Source organism: Euleptes europaea, chromosome 11 (genome assembly GCF_029931775.1).
Source record: "Euleptes europaea isolate rEulEur1 chromosome 11, rEulEur1.hap1, whole genome shotgun sequence".
NCBI classification, from domain to species: domain Eukaryota; kingdom Metazoa; phylum Chordata; class Lepidosauria; order Squamata; family Sphaerodactylidae; genus Euleptes; species Euleptes europaea.
Window position 1 is genome coordinate 71,210,733 of NC_079322.1, and position 27,837 is coordinate 71,238,569.

A 27,837-nucleotide genomic window follows, 5' to 3' on the forward strand; every position below is an offset into this window, starting at 1 on the left:
AGTCCAGGCTTGCTGTGTGTGTAAGGTGCCGTCAAGTCGCAGCTGACTTATGAGGGCAACCTCATAGGGTTTTCAAGGCAAGAGACGGACAGAGGTGGTTTGCCATTGCCAGCGTGATGTAGTGGTTAAGAGCAGTGGTTTGTAGTAGTGGAGAACTGGGTTTGATTCCCCACTGCTCCACATTATGCCAGCTGGGTGACCTTGGGTTAGTCACAGCTCTCTCAGCCCCACCTACCTCACAGGGTGTCTGTTGTGGGGAGGGAAAGGTGATTGTAAGCCAGTTTGATTCTTTCTTAAGTGGTAGAGAAAGTCGGCATATAAAAACCAACTCTTCTTCTCCATGTTATGACCCTGGACTTCCTTGGTGGCCTCCCATCTGGCTACTAACCAGGGATGACCTTGCTTTGCTTCTGAGATCTGGCTACTGTGAGCTTGCCTGCTCCATCCAGGCCTGCCAGTGCTTTATAAATGGATGGGATCTCAAAAGCACAGCACAGGGACTGTTTGTGGACTTGCTGGTACTCATTAGGTATAGTGGTTGTGTAACCTTTATCCCCTCCGATGCTCTCATCCTCCCAAGGACGCATTCACGCCATGATGGTTGTGCAATGTTTTATAGACCATTTTTAGACAGCTTGTCTTGGGATCCAGATGTTGCACAACCAAGAAGCACTCACATGATGGTGCTGTTGTGAAATAGTTTGAGCAAGGAAGGAATGGCACACCCCCTCTTCACAGCCTGATCATAATCATGTTGACTTGCAAGCAGGTCCCACTAATTTGTAATGGGCTGATTCCCAAGCAAGTATGCTTAGGATTGCAACCCAATCCCGGACACCTTTTTTTTGCCATCAAGTTGCAGATGACTTATGGCGACACCATAGGGTTTTCAAGGCAAGAGGTGATTTGCCATTGCCTGACTCTGCGTAGGGACCCTGGACTTCCTTTGGTGGTCTCCCATCCAAATACTGGCCAGGGCCGACCCTTCTTAGCTTCCAAGATCTGATGAGATCAGACTAGCCTGGGCTATCCAGGTCACATTCACTCAGTAGTGAAAACTCCATAAGGGATCGCAGTAAGTCAGCTGCGACTTGATGGCACTTTATACACACACACACACACACAAATAAATAGCAGAGAGTCAAACGTGCATAGGAGGGCATCCTTGATTGTGCCTAGGGGATGCCCTTTTATAGTGTCACGATAATCATACATTCTTCTTTGCAATAATGTTGTGAAATTAAAATTGTGACATTATCCCTGGTGGTTTTACCTGTGATTATTCACTTCTGTTACCACACGAGCATGACACAGTGCTATAGTGTAGAAGTTGGGATAACATACTTGCAATGTAATCCTTGCACTTTTCTGAGCCCATTGAATTCAATGGATTTAGCAGGGTGCCACTCGTGGTTTAGGATTGCACTGTGGGTCAGTTTGCAGTTCTAAAGAGGCCACATATACTTTGTATATGAGACAGAGTACCAGTAGCAGCAATGAATTGTAGCACTAATTTAGAGGTTGGACACCAATTTTATATTTACATAAAACTCTTTTGAAAAATTAAAACTGAAAAACCAGTACAAAAGCCTTTCAAACACCATAGACATTATATTGCCCTGACCTGGATGGCCCAGGCTATCCTGATCTCATCAGATCTTGGAAACTAAGCAGGGTCAGCCCTGGTTAGTACTTGGATGGGAGACCACCAATATCAGACACCGTGTGAGGTAGGTGGGGCTGAGAGAGTTGGGAGAAAAAACTGACTAGCCCAAGGTCACCCAGCTGGCTTCATGTGTAGGAATGGGGAAACCAGCCTGGTTCACCAGATTAGAGTCCGCCGCTGTTAACCGCTACGACACATATGTGCAATGTATCTTGTCAGGAGGGAAGACAAATTGCTTTTGCTAAGTTTTCACCAGGATGTGAGGCAGGGATTGCAATTAGAAAAATGTCTGAAGATCAGATTTATCTATTTATTTTGCCATTTCAGGGACCTGTTCATAAGAGCTTGGATGTAGCCGTTATGGGCATGAGGTATCAGTTTCTCAGTTCCAATCTCATGTTGGTCATGAACTATTCAGGTGAGATTAGGCAAACCACTATATCTCAGCCTTCCATCTACAATGGGGGCAGAGCAACAGTGGCCTATCTTACAGGGGTGTTGTAAGGCTTACTGAAATAATGTAACTGAAAGACCATCTCCTCCCATATTATCCAGTTAGGAACTGCTTAAGCCCTGCTCTCTATGCCCCTAGCTTCAGAAGTAAGGCGGGTGGCAACTAGAGACAGGGCATTTTCTGTGGTGGCACCGCGTTTTGGAATGCCCTCCCCTTTGAGGTTTGCCTGGTGCCTACTTTACTTTCTCTTATGCAACAGCTTTAAACACATCTTTTACCAAGGCTTTTAATTAAGAATTTTGTCTTGCCAATTTTGTAATGGTCTGCTCTGTTTTATGGACAGTTTTATGCTGCTTATGCTCAATGGCTTGTTTTTTAATGGCTTGGTTTTTTTTTAAATCATAAGCTACCTTGAGCAGGACTCTAAAGAGGGGGCATATAAATATAATAAATAAAGAAATACTGAGATAACGTATGTAAAGTGATTTGAACACTAACCACTACTATATTAAATATTATATATTATTATTACATCTGAAACAATGGTAAGCCTATCTAAGGGAACACTGTAGTTACCCTGAACAGGTGTGTTTATTTGCTGCCTTTCTGCTTTTGAAAGGTATCCAAGGCAACTTACAATTTAAAAACCATAAAAGACTTCATAAACTCATTAATAAAGTTCATATCATTAAAAGCCAACCAGGTTTAAGCAAGTTCAGAGTACAATAAAACTGCCACCAGCCAATCCATCTTTCATAGACCTTGCAAAAAAAAAAAAAACATATCCCACTTTCTTTAGCCAGTCTTTCCTGGGGGATGGAGCTCCACAACCTGGGAACCCCATCCCCCAATTATACCCCAAACACAAAATGTTAGCTAAATCTAACACAGTGTGAGAACTCTGTGGGAGACTGTACCATCACTACCCCCAAAATTCTGAAACCAGCATTTAAATTATATACATTTATCTCTGTATTTTTGGTTTTGTTTGCTAGTTTTTCACAAAACTGAGCAGAAGCAGTGGCCATTAAGGAGAGGGTTAACGATCAGGATTCTGCCAAAATTGTTAAATTGCGGCCCTGCCCCAGGATGTGGTGATGGCTGCCAACTTGGAAGGCTTTAAGAGGGGAGTGGACATGTTCACGGAGGATAGGGTTATTCATGGCTACTAGTAAAAAAAATGTATACTAATCATGATTCATACCTATTCTCTTCAGTACCAGAGGATCATGCCTATTATATTAGGTGCTGTGGAACACAGGCAGGATAATGCTGCTGCAGTCATCTTGTTTGTGGGCTTCTGGAGGCACCTGGTTGGCCACTGTGTGAACAGACTGCTGGACTTGATGGGCCTTGGTCTGATCCAGCATGACCTTTTCTTATGTTAACTCTATGGCTGCAAGCCAAAGGCACTTTCCTGGGAGTAAGCATCTTTGGATAACACAGGACTTACTGCCTAGTAGACCTGCTTAAGATTGCTCCCTAAAGTACCATATCCTTTAACACTGGATGCCCCACATCCTCTCACCCTTCTGATATCTGGTTTGTTAGAGGGTTGTCAAACTTCTTTATTGGCCAGGAAGGCTAAAAATTGAATTGGGGGGGGGGGATAAACCTAGGGATCTCGGGAGGCTAAACTATGATCCACCTATCAGACTCTATACTTGCACAGCAGAACTGGGGACACGCAGAGTCCCTGCGGCTTGTGCTGCCTACCTCATGCAGTTCGCCAAAACATTTCTTCTCAATTAACTGTGACCCAAATACAGGCCAAAGAACCAAAAGAGACAGGGAAATGCACAGGCACGCTAGGGACAGAGAATTAGGTTGGAATGTAAATTATTTATTCAAGAACCCATTTTGTGGATGCTTTTGGAAGTATCCATTATTATAATACAGCTACGTCTGCGGCTATTTTAAACGCGCACTCGCCAAGTCATCTGGGTACCTATGGCTCACTGAAAAGCTCCAGGGTTAATTCTTTTTATTGCTCATAACTTTTAGTTGCATGACTCAGCAGTTGTGGTAACTTACACATCATATTGAAACCTAAAGCTGTTACCTGGAAAGGGCGGGGAGGTAAATATTCTTAAAAGGACAAGGATTTTTTTTTTTTTAAGGAACAAACTAGGTTCCCTCAGAGCAGAGGGAGGGCTGTTGTTGCACTGGGTGAGCCAGATTGCTCAGCGACTCCAAAACAACAGGAAAGATCTTCCCGTTTGCAAAACCATACTTAGCAAATATTGCAAAAGCAAACCCCCCCAGGTTGGGGGTGGGTGGGATTTGAAGAAGAAGAGTTGGTTTTTATATGCTGACTTTCTCTACCATTTAAGGAAGAATCAAACCGGTTTACAATCGCCTTCCCTTCTCCTCGCCACAACAGACACCCTGTTTGATAGGTGAGGCTAAGAAAACTCTAAGAGAGCTGTGACTAGCCCAAGGTCACCCAGCTGGCTTCATGTGGACCAGTGGGGAATCAAACCCGGTTCTCCAGATTATAGAGTCCACCACTCCAAGCCACTGTTCTTAACCACTACACCATGCTGCCTCTCAGCCTAGAAGGGAGAAGTGTTTTCTGGCCCTGGGCACCCCTTTCCACATCTTGTGCCTTCTCTCTTCGGCTATGCAGCCTTCCCGACCCTCCCAAATACTGCCCCCATCACCCCCGCGTGCTGACACCGGCCGGGGCCTCAAGCAGCCAGCATCTCCCCACTCCGAGCCAGCCTCGGCTGTACTCGGGGACAAGTTAAATCCGGTGTAATGAGGCTTAACCCCCGCGCTGAGCCTCCGGGAATCTGGGCGGGCGGCCAGGGCACCCCGGCCCCAATCCCAGGGGGAGAAGGGAGTCGGATTAGCACGAGCGCCGACTCTCCCCACCACCTTACGGCAGCAGCTGTTGCAGCCGGGAAGAAGCGCTGGAAAGTCTCTCTCCCCGTCCCCCCGGCTTCAGTTAAAGTTCCCGGGTCGGGTCTGTAGTCTTGGGCTTCTGAAAGTATGGTGAGGCGCGCGCAAGCGCTGACCCCCAAGTATTGCACTGCCAGAACCAAGCCGCGCTATTCCCCCCACCCCCTTCTGGGCCCGGCCTCCCTTGACCTCCCAGCAGCCCCGACCGCTCACACAACCCAAGGACCTCCCCCCGTCACGCGCTGCCCGCCCTGTCCTCCCAGCAGCCAGGCCGTGGGTGAGAGCGAGAGCTAGGCGAGAAGCGCAACTGGCCACGTGGGCACGCTCGGACGTTACCAGGGCACACGCAGGGTGCACGCCACTCGAGCGCCTGCTCGTTTAAATCTGTCAAAGGCGGAGAGGGAGGGGAGGTTTTTGTCGTTGCGGTCCAAACTGCTGCGACATCTGCTGCGTGGAGCCGCTGGACTCTTGAAGCTCGAGCCAGCCTCGGTGATTTCCAAGGGCGCACGTTTCATGGAATCATAGAGTTGGAAGGGACCACCAGGGTCATCTAGTCCAACCCCCTGCACAATGCAGGAAATTCACAACTACCTCCCCCCCCCACACACACACCCAGTGACCCCTACTCCATGCAAAGAGTTTGCGAGGGTTGTTTGCGCCCTCACCGTTCGCTTTTGTTCAGTTCTGTTGCAATGTCAGGGTAGCGCGGTCGTTCTGCAGTAGAACGGCTAGATGCGAGTCCAGTAGACCAGCAAGATTGAGGGTGTGCGTGTAAGCTTTGGAGAGTATCTCACCAAGGGAGTATCTGACGAAAGGAGCTATGACTTGTAATTTCGTGCTCCGTGTTGCATGCCTTTTCCAAAATGAATAGTCGGGGTAGAAATTAAACTCCCACCCCCCCCTTGTGATCTGCAACCTTGCAAAGAGAACTAGTCGAAACTAGTGATCAATATCACCCAATACATTGCCAAAATGTCGCGTGGATTCGGAGGTGGAGGCTGTCTACTGGTGGGTAAACATTACAGGAGTCGCTTCCCTTCGCCCTTCTGAGCTCTACCCGAGGCGGGTAGGAGAACGACAAAGTTGTTTCGCAACGGCAGCCTCTGCGTTGAGTTCCGAGGAGGGTCGGAGTGGGGAGACGCTCGCTGCTTGATTCCCCAGCGGTTCACGTCCACGTGCTAACCACTTAGGGTCGCTGGCGCTCAGGTTTATACCACGCGTGCGCATTCACATGTGCAAAAAAGGACACGCGTTCCAGGAAAAAAGTGCGATTGATGTGGGTAACATACCCAGGAGCGCTCAATCACACGTACATGCTGGAAATCTCCAGCAAAAAAACCCACAACAAACGCTTTTGTAGCAAAAAAAATTAACACAAGTCCTGGCTGTGGCACCTTAAAGACCAACAAAATTTCATTCCTTATCCAAACATATCCTGGAAAAACATTCTCCTAAGTCGTTAAAGTGTTTTTAAAAAACCTCCTATTTATGGGCACTTTCACATATGCCAAATAATGCACTTTCGATCCACTTTCAAAGCACTTTGAAGCTGGATTTTACTGTGTGGAAGGGCAAAATCCACTTGCAAACGATCGTTAAAGTGCATTGAAAGTGCATTATTCGGCATGTGTGAAAGTGCCCTATTTATGTTTTGGCTGCTGCAAACGAAAGGCCCACGGGAGTTGATGCGGGAATAAAACCGCGTCGAGTCTTGCAAAGCGCCTCCAGACTCGGCCGCCGATCCCAACTCCCGTCCTGCGTTCCCGGACTCCGCGTTTTCGCCCACGCCGCTGTTGGCAGCAGCCGCAACAGCAGAGCCCGTGAGGTCAGCGTCGGCGGGCGGCGCGTCCAATGAGCTGTCTGCGCTGAGGGAGGGCGGGCGGGCCGGCCGGCCGGGGGGCGGGCCCCTTGGGCAGGCGCAGTGTGGGGGCCCGGCCTCGAAAAGCGGGGGGGGGGGAGGAGGGCGAGCGGGTGTCGCTGTCTGCTGCCAGGGAGGCGGGCAGGCAGCGGCCGTGACGGAATCACAATAACAGACGTCTTTCTCTCTCTTTCTGTTTAAAGCAGCCGTTGGGTCTAGTAACGAACACTTGACGGGAGATAGCGGTGTCTATGGGGGGGGGGGAGGAGGCGGGAGTTGTTTACACGCCAACCCGAACGTAATCGGGCCGGCCGCGCCCCGCCCTCTCGAACCGCCGCCTCAGGGAGCGGCGCGAGCGGCGCCTTCCCCCGCCCCTCGCGGGGACGACGGCCTCCTCCGCCCCTCCCCCAACCTCCTCCCCTCCCCCCCCTTTAAAAGTTCCTGGCTCGGCCCGCCTGAGGGAAAAGGCAGGGCAGCGCCAGCCTGCCACGCTTCACGCGCGATTTTCTATACACACACATAAATACATACCTGAAGTAGTAAATAATCCCCCCACGTATGAACACCGCAACACGTCCACACCGGCCGTTTACCCCCTCCTTCCTCGCCCTCTCTTCCCCTCAGCGGCAGCTGGAGGAGCTGTCAAAACTTCCTCTCAGCTGCCCTCCGCCAGCCTCGGCCTCCGCCTCCCTCTTCCCCTGGGGGCGGGGGAAGGGCGCGGGGCCAGCGCGCGGCGGCCGCCTCAGCAGCAGCCGGGCAGGAGGAGCGGAGTCGCCGCCGCCGCCTCCGCCTGTGGCCTCCGGGGCCTGCGAGGGGCTCTCGGCAAGAGGAGCGGGATTCTCCTCAGGAGAGGCGCGGGATTCTCCTCAGGGGTGGCGCGCGGCCTCCTCCCTCTCCCCCCCTTTCCTCCCCCACACCCGCCGCCCTCGACGTCTCCCCCCCCCCAGCCCCGAAAGGGTCCCCCCTCTGTGGCGTCGCGGCTGAGGCGGGCTTCCCTCCCTCCCTCCTCCCCTCCCCATGCCGCTACCTGCGCGCTGGTCCGCGGCGGCTGAGGCCCGCAATGCGAGGCGGAGGTAGAAGAGGAGGAGGAGGCGGAGAAGAGGGAGAGCCGCCGCGGCCGCAGCAGCAGCAGCAGCAACCGGAGCAGGAGGAGCGTCGCGACCAGCCGCCGCCGCCGCCGGCCCGCGCCGCCCTCCACGCGCCTCCCCCCACCCCGTCCGGCCGACTAGGATGTCAACCGAGGAGCGGAGCCTGACGCGGGCGGCGGCGAGGCAAGAGCCGCCGCCGCCGCCGCCCCCTCAGCCAGGAGTTCCCCCCGCGGCCGCCGCCACAGACAAAAGACCTAGGGGCCGGCCTCGCAAAGATGGCGCTTCCCCTTTCCAGAGAGTCAGGAAGAAGTAAGTTCGGGGCCTGTGGGCTCGTGCGTGTGGCGGGCGGGAGGGGGAGAGACGCCGGGCAGGGAGAGGGGAGGCTGCCGGCCGCCGGCCTCCTCCTCCCCACCCCCCGTCGCTGACCCGGGAGCTGCCATGTCAAGAAGGGCAGTCCCTCGGCGGCGGCTGCTGCTTCTTCCCCACTTTGCCCTCCTCCTCCTGCTTCTCCTTTGCTTCTCCTCCCCCCTCCCCTTCCATGCTGCCTCTCTTCTTTTTCTTTTGTTTACACTTTTGGCCCCCCTTTCCTGCCCTGCCCCAGCGCCTTCTTGAGCGTGGCCCCATCTCCCCCTCCCCCCCTTTAATCGTCCTCTCTGTCCCTGCCTTCGACTCTCTCCCACTCCTGCCTCCCCACACCCCGTCCTTTGTCGCCACCCCTCGCCCGTCTCGGTTTCTTTACTTTTAACTCCCGTCCCCCTCCATCCCCGTCTGAAACGGCCCTCCCTGCTTTCCCTTCCCTGGCTGCCCCTTCATCTCCCTCTCCTCCTTTGTCGCCCTCCTTTCTCTCCTCCTAAATTAAGCTCGGCCTGTTCCTTCCTCCAGTTTCCTCTCTTCTCGGGGCAAGCCTCGAACGTGCTTACTCGGAAGTAAGCGTGGCTAAGTTCAATGGGGCTTACTCCCAAGTAAATGCGTTTAAGGATTGCTGCTGCCTTTCTTTTCTTTTCTTTTTTTTTTACTCTAGAGGTTTTCAGTATTGTTCTTAACATAATACTGCTTTTGCTTATATGTGTATATATAGGGTATAGCCTGGCTTTTGCCAGAGCAGGGAGACTTTTGCAAACAATGTAATGGAAAGCTCCTCCCTGGGAGCTGTCAAAAGCCACAGGCAGAGGGGGTTTGCACAACAACAGGAGAGAGAGAGTGTGTGTGTGTGGTGGGGGTTGTTTTGGCTTTGTCCCTCGTAACTGCCATCTTTCTCTCTTTGCTGGCATCTCCTAATTAATGTGAAGAAATTAAATCTACATCCCATATTTTTAAGTACCAAGGACTTGAGTTATTTGGTTATGTCCTTTGCTGCCTTTAACTGTGAGGTTCTGGTCTGGGTTTTGCCTTGAGATTGAAAGTATCATTTACAGACTAACATACTTGGGTTTTGTGCAAAGTTTTGGGAATACCTTTATACAAAACACCTATGCTGTATAATATAGATTCAAATAATAATAGAGAAGGAATATATGATAGTTTTGTGTTTGTTTTTGAAGCATCCTATGTTCCTGCTTCCAGTGCATTTGGAAAGATTAGGTATCTATGGGCTATGGCTTAGCTTTTGCAGTATAACCGATTAGATGGTCACCTCAAATCAAAACTCATCTGTGCTTGATCACTTGCTTTAAAAGTTAAGTTGCCTAGTTTAAAAACTCAAATCTCAAAGGGTAGTGGGAAAACCTATACTTGTAGGTGGTAAACCATATACAATTTTACAGGTAGTTATTTCTCCTGTGCACTGTTTATATTTGAACTGAATCCTATATCCTCTTTTACATTAAAATAAATCTTTAACTTTTCAGATGAACTTCAGAAACATGAAATGTTCATATTTTCTAATTAAGAAAACTCTCAGTTCTACAGGATGGCTGTTTAAATGCCTTTCCCCTCTGTCCCCCTAAACTGTAGACCAATTCCTTACAAAGCATCCAGAAGTATTCTGCTCAGCTGAAGATACCACTGTAATTAATCTGCTGGTGATATTTACAGTCTTCTTATGCACGTTTGCTGAAAATAAATCCCATTTTGTTCAGTGGGAGTTACTTCCAACAAAATGTGCATAGGACTGTAGCTTCAGTTTTGCTTGATAAGATATGACAACTCCTGCCTACTACAGTGGTGTGAAAATTAGCCATGTAATTGTTCTAATGTTTTTTCAAGTATATTTCAAATTGATATGTTTATCAGCTGAAAAATGAAGTTATGATGTGAGTGATCTCCACATGCTTCTGTGACCATGCAACAGATAGTATGTGTACTGTCCATATTGAGGATCTGGCAAGGCGCTTTGTGAGGGAGCTCTGTGGACATGTCTATGTGTTTGTGTTGTAAAAATAAGTATAATATGATTGCTTAACACAAAGATCTTTGTAACCAATTTTTAAAGTTGTACACATGCATGTTCTTACTTTGAGCTGTTTTAATTTTCCTTTTGTTCTTGTGGAAAGGCAGCCCCCTAATTCGGGGGAATAGTCACTACAGTGAGCGTAAACCCTGTTGGGCAGATCTCACCAGTTGTAATGAAATGAGGCTATTTCAAGACAGAAATAATGCTTTTTTAAAAGTGTGTATAAAGGGCCTCTTCCAGCAGTTTCTTCCAGTGAAATGTTACATTGAATGTACTTTATTTTTATTTATTTAATTTATACCCTGCCTTTCTCCCCAGTGGGGACTTGTTGCGGCTTAAGCACATTCTCAGTTCCTTCATTTTCCCCCACAAAACAACCCCATATGGAAGTTTAGGCTGAGAGTATCTGATTGGCCCAAGGTCATCTAGCACGCTTCCGTGGCAGTGTGGGGATTCATACCAGGATATGTTTGTGTTTATTAAAACACTTATATCCCACCTTTCCTCTTGGTTCCTAGCTCTAACCACTATACTCACTGCACAATTGCTCTTATGGTCACACGTTAAAACAATATTTCTCTCGGTTGCTATTGGGTCTGTGAAGTGTCATCCAGTAAAGCTGTTCAGAGTAGTGATTTGCCTAGTATACCTGGTCTCTTCCACCTGCTGGTCATAAGCCCACCATGATGAGTTTGCTGTTAACTTTGGCAATACAACTACTTACACTCGGTTCACTTTGTGTACTACTATCCTTATGTTGTCAGAGTTTGACCAATGAGAGGTCAATACTGTTATGTTCACTTGGCTCAATTTTCAGTAAGTATACACTACCAGTCCAGAGAGTATGCATAGGCGTATGGAATGAGCCTATTTATGCAGAAATTATGTGCTTTATTCTGTTGATTCTGACAGGCTTGTGTGTGTGTAAAGTGCCGTGAAGTCACAGCCCATTAGGTTTTTCGAGGCAAGAGACTCACAGAGGTGGTTTGCCATTGCCTGCCTCTGCATAATGGCCCTGGTATTCCTTAATGGTCTCCCACCCAAGTACTAACCAGAGCCGACTCTACTTAGCTTCTGAGATCTGATGAGATCAGGCTAGTCTGAGCCATCCAGGTCAGGGGAGAGGCTTATAGTGTTATTTTATTTATACATACACCCCTGCTTATCCCTTGCCACCAAACATTGTCTGAATATAAACACTGCACTTCCTCAAGGAAACGAGTGAAGCTTCAGATTTGTCAGGTTTCAAGCTGGAGAGCAATGGCCAACTATACCTCTTTTGCACCCTTCTTGGTCCTGAGAGTCTCTGTTTACAAAACATTTGTCAACTTACTTCATTTATGTCCCATATTTCTCCCCACTGGGGACCCAAAGTGGCTTAGAACAATCTCCCCTTCTTCATTGTATCCTCACACCATCCTCTGAGGTAGGTAAAGCTGAGTGTGTGTGAGTGGCCTAAGGTTGCCCAGCAAGCTCCCATGGCATGAGTGGGGATTCAAACCTGGGTCTCTTAGATCCTGTATGACACTCTAACCATGACACTTTGTTGCTCTCCAAAGACTGTTCATGATGCATGATGTGGCACAGAGGGAAGGAGCTGGTTTCTCATGTATGTAGGCCCCAGTTATTTAGCTCCATATTGGTCAGGACCAGCACCTTGGATTGTGTCTGTAAGGCAATATAAAGTTACTCCTCTGAAGATGTCTGCCACAGCTGCTGGCGAGACATCAGGAAAGAAAATACCAAGACCATGGTTACACAGCCCGGATAACCTACAAGAAGCAATATAAAGGCTTCACAGATTCTGGAGCATAGGGGAGATAGGCTGTCTTGTGGTGCACCATCTGTACATTTTAATTCCCTCCAAAAGTAACCTTTGGTAAATAGAAAGCTGTTTACTACAATACTAATGTATGTCAGATGCATGCAAGTGAGCTTAAAATCTAGTGTAAACCAACAGTTGCTCATTCCTGACATTATGAAGACATGAATGACAGATGACTGGTCTAAATCTGACTGCAAGGCTTCCAGCCTTCTCCCTAGAAGGAGCTGGTGGATAGTGCTCTTTTTACCACTTTTACTAGTGCAGGGATCCAGGGGCATCCCTAGGTTATTATTTGGGTGTTCAGGGGAGGCTGAAACTTATCAGTGTTTGTGGAAGGGCTCCCTTCAGGTCATAAGAGTTGTCAACTATTGTTACCTCATTCTTGGCTGGATTCAATTTCAGTGGGCTTGCCTGGCTCTAGTCACCAATTGCAGCCAAGCATTACATACAACTGCATACTATCAAATATAAATTTCAAATATTTCTGGGTGTCATCACCTTGTTGATGGCACTTCAATCTAAATATGTGGTTATACTTATATGTGATTTTGACCCCCATCCACCATGACTGGGATCCAAAAGCTTACATGAGAAACTTCCATTCTTGAATGGGATTTCTGGAATCTCATTAAAAAAATAATTCCCTTGAGCCATCTGTCAAACCACTCCCCATTTGGGGAGCTTCCAAAGCAGCCTCCAATGTGAGGAGCTGCAGTTGGCAAAAAGGAAGAAGTCATGATATATGTTTGCCAAAGCAATTATGTGGATCCCAGACTGTGGTTTGTGGAAGCTGGGTGAGAGGAGCCAAGAAAGGTCTTCTGCTATTTGTGGTTATTAGGGCTCTGTTAGGACTAAAGAGTGCAAAACATTAGAAAATCCACTATACTGAGTTCATTTTTAACACACAATAAACTTTATTTCAAATTTTAAACAAGGTTTTGGAGGTTGTAGGTGTGAAATGAGACTGCTATTTCAGGCTGGGTATGACAGGAACCTATACTTGTTGTCAGTGATTCTGTTCAACTATTATGGGGGGAATTATATTCTCTCGATTCATTTCCATAGCCTTTTCTTGACCATGAGGTATTGGTATAACAACAGCCATATGTTAAGAGTAGGAGGGTAGATTATATTTTTATTTTAAATTTTGTACTATTACTTGGTATACTGGTGAATAAAAGTTCCTGAAGTTAAGGTAAAACAAAAGCTTTTCATTGTTACATCTGTTTATCTTAGCTGTGTGACAAAAATGTGCAAAAAAAAATGTGCAAAAAAAAAGTAATCAATCAGTTTAAATCAGGGCTTCCCAGCCTTTGTGAGCCTTTTTGGGCACCTTTGGAATTCTGACACAGGGTGGTGGATGCAACCACAAAATGGCTGCCACGGGAGGCGGAGCCACACACACTGAGGAAGGCAAAGCGCAGGGGAGAAGAGGGATAATGAAAAATGCCACTGAAAACGTATTATTTTAATCTGCACAACCCACCAGATCTTCAGTGGCCAATCAGAAACCCTACTGGACAACAGCCCCTCCTCTCTTCACCCACTTTCTAAAAACACTTGGTGGGTGCCAACAAAGGTATAGGCGGGTGCCATGGTGCCCCTGGGAATCATGTTGGGAACTCCTGGTTTAAGTAGCATTTTGCTTTGCCACAATTTAAATGTTATTCTGTCAAGAAGGATGATCTTTATAAGCATGTTCTGGGCCTTTTTGGGATACCTGCAGGATTTGATCCTAATATATCACAGTAACTCCTTGTGATTAGTATTTATTCATAGCTTCGTAGATCAAATAATAATTTTATTTTATTTTTAATCTGGTGAGTATGGAATTTGTTTTTTATGCTTGCAAAGGAATAGGTCTTGCTGCTATGAATTTGTAGTTGTCATTTTAGCATATTAAATTAACAAGAGACAAAGCAAAAATAAATAGACAAGGAGACATATACTCTTTTTCTCATGGGATTTTGCTTCATGTGAAGCAGATAAGAATGCATATTTAAATAAAATAATACCTAATAACATTTTGATAGTAAACAAGTAAATACAAGTGGGGGCCGAAAAGACTTGCAGGGGACATCTAATTTCCCTGCTATTTCCTCTTTCCCTTCCCTGAAAGACCCCATAGTCCTCCCTTTTCTTCATCTGAGAGGAGCCTACCCACCAACCAGCCTACCTTTTCCTGCCCCTCTCCAGCTTTCTCTTCTTCCTCCCCATGGCAAATATTCCCTGGGAAATTTCTGTGTGGTTCCAGCTGCTGGGCTTAGCCCGGTTGTGTGGTGTTGGGTGCTAGGCCAGGCCCAGTTGCACAAATTGTGTGTGTGTGTGGGGGGGGGACCTCACTTTCCCTTGAACCCCCAGTGGTTTTTTTTTTCTTTTTTTTTCTTTTTCTTTTTAGATTTCAGATTTTTCTGCGAACTGGGGCTTTTCTTAGGTTTGTAGAAACATCTACCTGGTCTGTTCATGGCTCTAATCTCCAGTTTAAAGTATCTCTAGTTGGGACTATGTTGAGAATTAGATATATTGATAGTAAAAATTTCAACCACTCTATTACAAGGATATAACTAGTCAGAGTGATAAATTTAAACCACAAGTACAACATAACTGCTCCAACAGTAGAACAGCTCTGCTGGACTGGACCAATGGGTAGGGTTGCCAGGTCTCTTTGCCATTGGTGGGAGGTTTTGGAGGCGGAGCCTGAGGAGGGTGGGGTTTGGAGAGGGGAGGGACTTCAATGCCATAGAGTCCAATTGCCAAAGTGGCCATTTTCTCCAGGTAACTGATCTCTATTGGCTGGAGATCAGTTGTAATAGCAGGAGATCTCCAGCTAGTATCTGGAGGTTGGCAACCCTACCAATAGGCCATCTATTTGAGCATCCTGTTTCACACAGTAGCCAGTCAGTTGCTCCCAGAAGGCCTACAAGCAGGCAGTAGAGGCCTTCTGGGGGCAACTGGCTATCCTTGTTGTCCCTCAGCACTTCTACTCAGAGGGTTACAGCTTCTGAGTGCAGAGGTTTTATTGCGTCATCATGGCTGATAGTTGTTGCTGGACCTAGCTTTCATGAATTTGTCCAATTCCCCTTTAAAGCTAACTCAGTTAGTTATCCTACATCCCATGGCTGTGAATTTCACTAGTTAATTGCTCTCTGAGAGAAGTACTATGTTTGTAGTGAATATACTTAATTGGGTGCCCATGAGTTTATTTGTTTAAAACAATTCTATCCTGCCTTACTTTCCTGAACTCAAAATTGTAGAATTATGGGATAGGGAGAACAAGTTCTGTGCACTTTCTTTACCTGTGCATAACGTCATAAAACTCCATCATGTCCTCTCTTAATCTTTCCCCCTCTAGATTAAAAAGCCAAAAACTGTGTTGCCTGTATTGAAAGGAGTGTGCTCCAACCCCTTGATGATTTTGGTTATCCTTTTCTGCACCCTTTCCAAGACTGCACTATTTTTTGTAAAGATATGGCACCCAGCAGCTATATGCAGTATTTCAAATGTGGTTGCATCATGGACCTGTACAAGGGTAAAACGAAACTGGCCATTTCCCGCCGATAATTTACCCTCTTCAGCCCTGTTGCATAATGAACTAACATTGTTAATGGTTAGCCATCCTCAACCAAAGATCCTGCTCATATCTCATCAGCATTTATTTAAAATAGGGCATTTTAGCCCCCATGTGCATCACTTTAATAACAATAACCTTTTATTTACGCTAGCACTGAACTTCATTTGCCATGTCCTCACCCAATTTGGGGAGATCTTTTTGGAGCTTCTCACCTTCCTGAATAATTTGCTGTCATTTGCAGATGTGGGCATTTTGCTGCTCACCCTCAGTTTAAGATTATTATGAACTAATAGCACTGGTCTCAATTCTGACCCTTGTAGAATGCTGCTCCTTACTACCTTGCTGGACTCAGTGCAACTGTGAGTTCAGCAAGCCTGATTTTTGAGGCCTGTTTTATGTGTAGAGAATGTTTTAATATTTTTAGGGCCTGTTAACATGATCCCCGTCCACTTTGATCTCATTGTGAAATTAACAGAAACATTGCTTTCATGTGCTAAGAGAGCAGTTGTATGAATCTACTCAAAGATCATAAGTAAGCAAAAAGTGAACCACATTTAGTGCCTGTATATGATTTTATTACAATTTACATTTATGTATATGTAGAAGATGTTATCAAATTAAAAATGTTCATGGCCACAATCCAGCATAGTTAGGCATGCTGAATCCGATTACAACCAATGAATTTAATGCCTGTGCTGGATTGTGGCTCATACGTGATAAGCATGGTGTGTTTCTTAGGGATTATTGACACATTGTTCTTTTATTTCCTGAAACTGAGTGCCTGTGGCAGAAAAATAGTATATAAATATTTCAGATAAATAAACCCAACTGTGAATGCAGTTTCTAGTGAATTAGATGGGGGAAATTGATGCATAATCCCTGTTGTGATAACTAAAAATATTTGCTATCCCCCTTAAAAAGGTCACTGGTTTGTAGGTGGATCTTCACAGACTTTTATTGTGTGAATGCATAATACCTGTATATGTAGAAAAAATATATCTAAAAGTTTATTGTAGTATATACTTGTTTCTTACTTTGGTCATGACTTTCTTCACTTGGTTCCCCCCTCCCCAAATGATATCTACTTGTACATAAGCATTTCATAGTAGGCTAAGACAGCATTATGTGTTAAGTGCTGCCTGCATATTCATTTTGGAAGGTATATTCTATCCAAAGAAGCTTCATAGTCTCAAGTTTAAAATGGGGGCAACAGATGGTGATGAGATGGGTGTAGCAAAAGGTAGCAACGAGACATCTGTGAACAATACAAAGAGTCAGTGGACACAGCACACCAGGTGCCTAAGCATTAGTTCTTTTATTACATCTTAGATTTTTAATGAGAGATTTTGAAGTGTGTGTGTGTGTTCGTGTGTTGTCGTTAAATGTCTCTGTGGATTTCCCTGCCACCCGGGAGCTTCTTTTATGTGTAGGAAAGGTTGGAGTCTGGAATATGGATTGTATACTAGAAGCATCCATAAGCCAAGAAAAGGAAGAAGATAGTAGATGATGGAAGTGAGGCGGAATGTTTGAAACATTTTATATGTGGAAGATACTTTGATTCTCTTTCCACTTTCTTTGGGAATACAATCAGAGAATACTCCTGATGTTCATTTCTAGCCCATGCTTAGGGGAGTACTGCAATAGCATAATACAAACCATTCTCTTGCTCTGTCTTATAAAATTGGGACTCCTTGAAGTGCAGCAGATTTTGCCATGGTACCACATTTTATAGCCATTCATGTAAAGTCTCATAGTTGTAGGATGCCTAATTACAATACAGGGCTACATGTGTTGTGAAAAACAGTGGCAGATCATCTATAAAAGTAAAAGTTTTCATCATGTGCATATGTTCCTTATTTTCAGGAGGTATCCTTTGTATGCTTTTTTCCACAGACGCACATTTTTTTTTGTTTTCTTCTTGCTGATTGAGTCATTTATATTAAGCTCTCAAATGTACAGTTAGTTTTAAAAAGTAGAATGCACATTTAGATATCAGACATTAGATATACTGTCAAAATGCTAAGCCAGGATTACACAGCAGTTGTTTGAAAGCCTCGAAATAAGGAAAGGAATGACTGAGACTAAAGGGAGTGAAGGTACTGACTGATCAAGATGTGCACACAAAGCTTAGTTACATGGGCAGAGATGAAAATAGATCTTGACGGCATGTACAAAGTGGAGGCAAAACCAGGCCTAATTGCGTGTGGTCTATGCATAAGGTCCACTGAGAGTCAGCGTGGTATACTGTTTACAATATCAGACAAGGATTGATCCAAGTTCAAATTCACCTGCAACTATTAAACTTATTGAGTGACCTTGGGAAATTCTAATCTCTTCTGTACCTCCTGGAATAGTTATTAGTATATTAGGATGTATATATCCTAAGGAAGGGTGTGAAAAACGTGGAAGCATGCTAGCATCCAAATAAAGTGCTGACTTCATATCCTTTGCAGATAATGTTGTGATACTGAATGATTTCAACACTACCCTCACATTGACAGGGTAAACATGTGCACATTATAAACATCACTTGGTAGGTCAGTCACTCAAACCATAAGTAATGTCTCCAGGTATACATCTGAATTACAAAAACCAACTGTGTGTGAAAAGGGGGATATAAAGCATGGTACAAAAAAAAGAGGCTTGCCTGCTCAAAACGACCTTCCTCTCTAGTTTTGTAAGTATCAGGAGGGAGTAAGGCCCATTGTCAAGAAACTGGCCTTTTTAAGCTGTTGCTTGGCCTTTCAAAACTTGGTTCAGGCTTTTGAGCCTAGTTAAGTTACTGAAGGCTCCTCTCTGGGAAGTTAATGTCATGCTGACTTGCAATTTCCAGAGGGAGATAAGGGATGAGATGGAGTCAGGCACAGGTGCAAGTGAGATCATGGGCCTGAGAGCTTCAAGGCCAGAGACCTAGAGGGAGTTTCACACTCATGTTCTATCTCATTGGCTCAAGGAACCCTGGGCATGGGAAAGTTGCTTGATTGTGAATACATGTCAACTGCAGTCTGAGGTTTGTGGTCACATGTCATAGCAACACACCTGATTGGCCAAACAAGATCAGGCCACCTGTGGGCAACTGGCATAAAGCAAGACCATTCATTCTATTATGGTGCTTCTAGCCATTCTTTTGACTGTAGGTTGAGCCTCGAGCAGCTGGAACACCTGCTTCTGGGATTTTGGACTTTGAAGTTCTACCTGGTGTTTGTATTTTCAGTTTGACTAGGTAACATCTGGGTCAGACTAAAGTCTGAATAAGTATTCTAGGTTAACTATTTAGTTTTATTATTTTCTTCCCTAATTTGCACTGCTTCTATATTTCATAGTGGGTAGCCGTGTTAGTCTGTCTGCAGTAGTAGAAAAGGGCAAGAGTCCAGTAGCACCTTAAAGACTAACAAAAATATTTTCTGCTAGGGTATGAGCTTTCGTGAGCCACAGCTGGTATCTGAAGAAGTGAGCTGTGGCTCACAAAAGCTCATACCCTAGCAGAAAATATTTTTGTTAGTCTTTAAGGTGCTACTGGACTCTTGCCCTTTTCTGCTTCTATATTTGTATGCTTTTGCACATTTCTTTTAATAAACCTTATGAATTATACTCCTGTGGTGGTGTGTGGGTTTTGGGGCTTTAATCGAAACCCAGTACCTTGGCCTATTTTGGCTACAGCTACCAAAGTAATTGTTTTTGGAACTTGCAAGTGTCCTGCTTTGCAGGGCTGACCTTAATTAACACCTGGTAGGACTGGAGTCTTGGTCTCTCAGCTGAGGGTTAGCTTAGAGGGGCTGGTGATGGCTCACTCCCCAATTTTGGGGAGACTTTACTCCCCAATTTTGTATGTTTTGTTCTTGACCTTCACCCCAAAGGCTTCTTGTGGGACAAGGGAGTTTTGACACCCATATTATCTCTTTTTCTCTTGTCTTTCAGGGGCTTAAAGCAGCCCAGAGGGGCCATTTCCAATTAGGGAGATGATGTGGGCAAGACGGGGGAGAGTAAAATCCACTCCCTTCCCTAGTGTCACAGCCCCAATCTATATTGGGCTTCCTCATGCTAGCTTCATTTTGATTTTGCAATTCAGTTACAGTTCCCCAACATAATGTATGAGTGACTCGCAGTGTCAGTGTGGCAGCTTGATCATACCATTTCTTTGAGGGGATGCATATACAATTTAATTTATCATTGGCTAATGCTCTTGCTGCATATATGCCCAACAGTCTAGATTGATACAATTAAGAAGAAGAAGAGCTGGTTTTTATATGCTGACTTTCTCTACCACTTAAGGGAGACGCAAACCGGCATACAATCACCTTCCTTTTCCCTCCCCTCAACAGACACCCTGTGAGGTAGGTGGGGCTGAGAGAATGTGACTTGCCCAAGGTCACCCAGCTGGTTTCATGTGTAGGAGTTGGAAAACAAATCCAGTTCACCAGATTAGCCTCCCCCGCTCATGTGGAAGAGTGGGGAATCAACCCTGGTTCTCCAGATCAGACTCCACCGCTCCAAACCACCGCTCTTAACCACTACACCACACTGTGCATTTTTATATTCTTAAGTAACTTGAGGTAACATTTATTTCAAATTTGATTTAATTAATTAGTCATATCCTTTTTTACCGTGTTAGCTGCTAAACCCTGGTCTGGTGTCAGTACAGGGACACAATACAGAGCTAAAGCCAGTCAAACAAACTGTATGCTAGATCAGCAGTTGCAAAACTATAGCAACCCATTTTGATTTACCTTTTTTGCGGATCCCTAAGCCCTCACCTCCTCCCTCACAGACACTTGCCATGTGTTGGGCAGCCGTATTCTAAAGTGTAGAGCATGCCATGCATGCGCCAAGGAAGCTTCTATCCTCTAGTGTCCTCAAAATATTCCAACAAGAGCCACATGAGCTACCTTTTAAAAGCAATTGTAAGTGTCCTTAAGTACATTTTGAAGTACACTGAGTACAATTTTAAGTACATTTGTCTGTGTATGGCTTAAAAGATGAGGTCTCAGCGATTCTATAGGGCCATGATTCAAAAGGCCCTGATCCAAGTTGTAATCAACCTCACTCACAGACTGAAGGGGCTTTGCCTTGAAGAGAGCAAGACATTTCCTTCCTGCTTAATGACCTGTAGCCAGAGGACACAGGGATGGGAGGGAGTTTGAAAAAACTTTCAGACTCCCACACCCCCTGGGACTCCTGGAAATGCTGCTCTAGACTGCAACTGATGGGTCATTCCCTGACCTAAGGTGGTTCACGTCACTGGTGCTACTATTGTTTCTTTGTTCAGGCTACTGTATGTTTTTTAGAGGGAGGAAGGGAGATCCAGATGCAATTAACCAGTGAATTCTCAGTATGTATGTAGAAGAGAGAATTTCACTGGGTGCACCTTTTCTCATTTCCCCATAACAAGCAGCATAATTCCCACTTCTATATGGCAGCTAAACAGGAGCTCTGTTCTATGTAGCATCTGGTGAAGAAAAATGGACTATATGGCAACTAATTAAAACCAGGGATACAGTTTTGGCTTGAGTGAGCTCTCTCTGTAAAGGCTGAAGATGACTTACTGCTCTAGATACTAAAGATACTATCTGGGTGGCAATCAGATATCTCATCATTCTCATTAAGAGTACCATCGTGTTTCTTCGTATCACATAGCCAGCATGGTGTAGTGGTCAAGAGCGGTGGACTCTAATCTGGAGAACCGGGCTTTATTCCCCACTCCTCCACACGAGCAGCGGATTCTAATCTGGTGAACTGGGTTGGTTTCCCCACTCCTATACATGAAGCCTGCTGGGTGACCTTGGGCTAGTCACAGTTCTCTCCGAACTCTCTCAGTCCCACCTGCCTCATAGAGCGTCTGTTGTGGGGAGAGGAAGGAAAGGAGATTGTGAACTGGTTTGATTCTTTTTAAAAGTTAGAGAAAGTCAGCGTATAAAAACCAACTCTTGTTCTCTGTAACAAAATGGGTTTTTCCTCTGTGAAGCTTCGTTAGATTTTAGTTTATACTTTACTATTGTTAATATTCAGGCATATTGCTTCTTCTAAGTTTCTGCTTTGTTTGAAATTGGGTACAGTGAATGCAGCAGAAGTGCAATGGGGCAACATTTGTTATAGGAAAACTTCACAGATTGTGACACTGGTATTGTGAGCCAACACAAAATGTCGTGCTGTTGTAGGACAATGGAATAGCACTGCTACCTCAGCAGTAGCCACAGTTGCCAGGCAAAATGTTTTGCATGGCACAGAATTGGTCAGAGGACACAGAACAGGCCTTGACTGCACAGTGAATGACAACTGTTGTGCTGTACTTGGACTATGTGGCTACTGCAGCTAAGCTGGTGCAAGGCTGCTTCCATGCGAAGGTTTTTCTTTGCATTGCCTCTAAAACGGAGGAATTTCTTTCTGGAACTTCCACATTGCACACTGTAATAATAGTTCCATGTTTTCCCCATCCTCGATATGTGCTTTCCCCAAAACCCGCTTTACTCCAGTATATTATTCCAGTTGAGGGCAGCAGGAAAAGAGGAAGACCCAACAAGAGATGGATTGACTCTATAAAGGAAGCCACAGCCCTCAATTTGCAAGACCTGAGCAAGGCTGTCAAAGATAGGACATTTTGGAGGACGTTGATTCATAGGGTCGCCATGAGTCTGAAGCGGCACTTAACACACACACTCTCTCCCCACTAGAAGTGCGCAGAATACTCCATGTGTGGATGCTGTGTGGTCAGTTGTGTGTGCCTCTGCATTCTTAGTGCTGATGAAAGCAATCTGGAGAATCCTCAGCTTGTGGTAGCAGCACAAGTTGCTCCGGGCACCATGGCCTCTGCACATGGATATGATGGGGATGATGCATCAAACAAGTGGGTAGCTTGATCCTTTCCATGTTTACTCAGAAGTAAATCACACTGATTTCAGTTAGACTTGTTGTCAAGTGTGGATTGGATGACAGCATTAATTGTTAGAACCAAATGATTTTACATTAGCAAGTGTGAAATAAACATCATTATTCTTGCTTCCAAGCCGTGTTCTAAGCCAAAGGACACTCACTAAAAATGTAGCCAGAATGTAACACGGATTTTCTGTTTATCTGAGCAGTAGTGTCAATATAGTTCAATTTTGAATGTACAGAAAGGCACTGAGATTGTTTTATTCATCATAGTTTTGAGACAGACAAAAGATCCCTTGACCTCAGCCATGACCTTGTGGCTTAAGAGTTGGTAGATTGGTTGGTTTTGAAGGATGACTGGGTGAGTTTGTGATATTTTTAGAGGACAAGTAAAATGAGTTCTATAACGTGTCCTTTGTTTCAGTTCAGTTGAGAATTGGTTTGTTTTTGGGGCTTTTTTTTTGGCAAAAGCCAGTTGAGGGACTGGAAAGGGGTCAACGAGGGAACCGTTGCAGTGTGTGGAGAAAATGGATGAAAACTCTTTAGTTGGCCGCTCTGCTGTAGTTTCTGAACATGCGTGCATCAGAGGGAAGGAGGAGGATGCTTCTCATTGTGTAGAAATGGGGGAAACAAAGTTGTTTAGCAGGAGGCAGAGGAAGGGGCTGGGATACCGTTTGCCTTCCCCTTTATGGAGCCGTACGCAGGGAAAGCCAGAGTTGAGTTCGGCGGAGCTGACCTGCCAAAGCGCTTTTACCATCGCTGGCTTTCGGACGCGCAGCTGCGCACGCGAACACGGAGCTCGGGTTGCGTTAGGCCACGAGAACCCTCTTCCTTTCTGCTCCTGACTTCGCTCGGGTTGTGTCAGCAGGGAGGTTGCCGGAGGTGGTTGGCTAAGGCGAGGATCCGTGGGCGTCAGGCTCCCTCGGCTGGTCGGGAAAGGGTTAAGGCGGAGCCGCTCTGCGTGCGGCCGAGGCTGGCCGCTCCGGCTCCTCGGCGGGGCCGGAATCCAGTCCGCGCTTTCACGGCGCTCGGAACGGTCGGATCTACTTTCTCTAGCTCTGCTCCCTCCTCTCTTCCTCCTCCTCCTCCTCCGACGGCTGTAGTCTGGTCGTTGGGGGGGAGTCTCGAGAGCCGAAGTTCCGAGGCGTTTCTGGGGCTCGAGGATCGCCTTCCAGGGCAGCGCCTGCAAAAGAGGGTTCCGGCTGGACGCGCCCCGGGGAGCGCCTGCCGGCCGCCTTTGCCGAGGCTGCTGGGGAAGTCGCCTGGGAAGTGAAGTGTTGTTTGATTCGGGAGAGTAATATGGCTGATCTAAGAGAGTGCTGAGCAGTTTGTCTGTCTCTCTCTCTCTCTCTCTGCGACGCTGGGCTTGGATCCTAACATGTAAATAACGTCTTCCTGTGGATAATCTGCTTTTGCGCCTCGATGCCGGCCCCTCCGTCTTCCCGGGGGGTTTTGTGAAAGGTTTTCCAGGGTGTGGATTATGTTGCACAGACAGAACTGGACGGCGGTGAGTACCCTGCCGTTAACTTCTTTTGTATTAAAGAGCAAAATATGACAGGAGCCCTGAGGCTATATATGGCAGGTTGCATTACAGTCTTCCGGAGAGGGGTGGCGAGACCCCAGGCACAGTCCGAGGAAGTTATCGGGGGAGCTCGGTTGACGCTGGATACTCAAGATTATTTTAACGGCGTTTGTTCTCTTTGGTTGTCATGAAATTGTTATTTCGGTGTTGTGTTGAACATTCGTTAGCTAATACCCCACGATCAAGTAAGAAACTCTGGTATCGGGTGGCAGAAGGTTTGTGCACAAAGGCCATTTGTTTAAATATCTGAAATACCTTTTTAAAAATGGTGTAGGTGAAATAATGTTGCTGGCTGTTTTTCTCCATTTGAATGTTGGATTGCTGGACAGTTTACAATATGATATGTTTCCTACATATTACTGTTGCCTATACAGCTATTTTACCAAATCCTTTTAAGTATGTACAAAATCCTAAAAGGAAACTTGTATGCATAACGTTATTTTCTTAGATGGACATATTTTTAAAAGTCTTATATGGAACAAAATAGAATGAAGTATGTGTAAGTATTGATGCCATTTTAAAAATAATGGCATGTTTGCTGTAAGAAATAGGTCATAACTGAAAGAATGGGTTATGTAACTAGTTTGTTTCAGGGAACTTGATACAGCAGTGTAAGGAAGAAGTTCTTCAGCATATTGTATGGATGATGTTCCCTTCAAATAAGACCTATAGTGTTAATGTCTTCATATCGTTAAGATAAACTTTTTAAAAAGTATATGCAATTGACATGAGGAATTTAATTCAATTTATATTTCCATTTTTGAAATATGGAGCAGTTCTGCTATTGTTAGAATGTGGGAACTTAAAGGACATTATTATGCCTTTATTGAACTTGCTTGAAGGCAGGTGGAGATTTGTTTTGGTTTTGCAAAACCATTATTACTAGACCAGCCTTGTGAGAAGTTTTGGTGATTGTAAAGCCTCTTATACCCTAATAAAGTGCAGAGTATGGTTATATTAACTGTATTTTGCAATTCTTAAGTGTTCCTGTTACTGTTTTCATGCACAATAGAACAGGCCCTGCTATGGAGGGGAAATCCCTTCTATGAGTAGAGTGATGAAGCTGTTTCAAGCCATTCATTTATGTCTCTTTAAAAAGTATGATACAGTAGTGTCTTAATACTGTGAAGGCAGTTGCTGCATATCTCTTGAATACAGGTCCACAAACACTTATAAGGTAACAATAATAAGAGTGCTGAGTGACTGGATCATGCATACCACCATGCTATAAATTTTGACCTTTTTCTTATAAGTACTATATATATTTTTTGTTTAAACCTACTGGAGTGGATCTTACCACCCTCCAGAAAACTGTCCTCCAATTTAACTGGCTGTTCCTCCAGCGGAATAGCCATTTAAATTGTAGGAAGGCTTCTTAAGCTAGAGGCAGGCTTCAGACTTTGCTCAGTACAGTGGTAGGGTAAAGGTCCACCCCCAATATATGTTCAAGTGTACTCATTTTTCTCTTATAGGTTTGGTTAAGGTTACAAACTTTGTTTTATATTTGTACAATGCCAGCTCCTCTCTTGTTAAGTGCTGTCAAGTCGCTTCCGACTCATGGCGACCCTATGAATAAACGTCCTACAAAATGTCCTAGCCTCAACAGCCTTGCTCAGATCTTGTAAATTGAGGGCCATGGCCTTATAGAGTCAATCCATCTCTTGTTGGGTCTTCCTCTTTTCCTGCTGCCCTCAACTTTTCCTAGCGTGATTGTCTTTTCCAGTGACTTTTGTATTTTCATAATGGGACCAAAGTACGTCATCCTCAGTTTTGTCATTGTAGCTTCTAGGGTTAGTTCAAGCTTGATTTGATCTATAACCCACTGATTTGTTTTTTTGGCAGTCCACAGTAACCGTAACACTCTCCTCCAACATCCATAACACTCTCCTCCAACGCCATCTCCTGCCTTAGAATAATGAAAAATGAAGTTTGTCCTGTGCAGGGTTTTTTTTTTTCACTTTTGCAATTGAATTTATATCAGTTAGATTCTTTTTATCATTGTGAAGAATTTTTTTATCACACCTTGGCAACTTCTGTAGCAAGTAGTTCTTGACCACATTTATCTTGAACAGTAATTACTTAAAGATGTGCTGTACAGTATTTAAAAAGTAATTATACAGAATGCAGATGGCCAGACCAACTGACCTTACTGAACAACAGCATTGATAATTCTTTAGAAGTCTGAGAGCAGCAAGACATTTTTCCACCTTATAAAATATTAAGGTTATGCTTTGTATATCATGGCTTAATGATGCTTTGTCCTATCTCAATGTCAAATATGAGTCCACAATACAAAGAATTTTAGATTTAATTATTTACTTCAGCATATGTTACTTTTCTCCCCTTACTGAGCCTCTCATCTATGAGAGGACGGGATGTGGGAGAAAAAACAAACGTCGTCACTTCAACTCATAAAATGCAGCAGAAGTTTTTTGTTTAGTTGCAAAAGCAAGTGGTTAGAAGTTGCATTACTAAAATTCTGTTAACGAGGTCAGATGTTGACCTTGTTCCTCAGCCTTTTGATAGGCAAGGAGGAAAGTAGCCTGCTGTTTCTGGCGTGCTGCTGTCAAAGTAATTGGCCTGACTAATAGAGCCTCACTGATGTCATCTTCTCAACTTCTGTCTACTCTCCTCCATTACTGGCTTCCCACAGCCTCCACCCCACCCCAGGCAACATTACATTCTTGAAGCTCTGCCCCTACTTGGAAATAACTCCACTGAATACAGTGGGGCTTACTTCTGAGTAAGCATGCATAGGATTGGGCTACAATCCTTGGCAAACCTGTTTCTACAGAAATTCATGAAGTATGGAATTCTGCTCCAGCTTACTTTGGTGTAAGCCATTGAAGTTAATGGGATACTTCCAAGGGCATGCATAGCATCAGGCTGTGAGAAGGGTGGGGCACCTCTTTCCCAGTAAAGGTTAGTTGGGCAAGAAGTCACAAAGCAGAAATGGGTGGAAGGAGCAGAGCTGACAAGGAACTCTTCCTCTTTCTTTTGCTGAGACTGCTCCAGGCTCTAACAGGCAGTGGGGAAAGTGATGAGCGCACAAAACTAAGGAAAGGAGTACAGTTGGCCAAGCAAAAGCTGGTAATGCTGCTCATCTGGCCTCTGCGTCCACTTCACCCCACCCCTCCTTTTCACAGGCTTGTGATAGTTTAGGGGGCTGGTTGAGATCCTTGCATGCACTCTTTCCCATATGCTTCAGTCAAAAACTATAGAAAGAGGGGGCAGTGAAAGGCTGCTATATGGGGAGAGAAAAAGATCCATTGGGAGGAGGGGGAGTCCAAATGCTGCAAGAGCAACAAAGTGTGTTGACCTGTGAGTTGCACATTAACCTGTCAAAGAGCCACATGTGATTCTTCAGTCATAGTTTGGCTATCCCAGTAAAGAATATTAAAAGTCTCCCCCCCACACACACACCATGCTTTGTGCTGGTTGTGACTAGACTGTACAGGGATTATTGGTTTTTTTTTTTCTTCTCTTTTTAAAAACCTTCTTTTTAAATTTGTGGTCAGTTTGAAATCTAGCCACTCTTTGTGTGCTGGGATGTTTATTCCTTATATTTCTCCAAAATTGGGATCCACAGCGGCTTACAACGTCATTCTCCTGTCCTACATTTTAAGTGCT

At 45.2% G+C, this 27,837-nt stretch overlaps 1 protein-coding gene across 1 annotated transcript in view; it reads left to right on the plus strand.

Moving 5' to 3' along the window:
• The first annotated feature begins 8,199 nt into the window (after nucleotides 1-8,199).
• The window catches only part of KMT2C (lysine methyltransferase 2C), a 183,371-nt gene continuing 163,733 nt past the window's right edge, over nucleotides 8,200-27,837 (plus strand). Inside the window, exon 1 of the mRNA XM_056857992.1 lies at nucleotides 8,200-8,279. The gene's annotated coding sequence lies outside the window, so the exon portion shown is untranslated. The remainder of the gene's footprint in view (nucleotides 8,280-27,837) is intronic.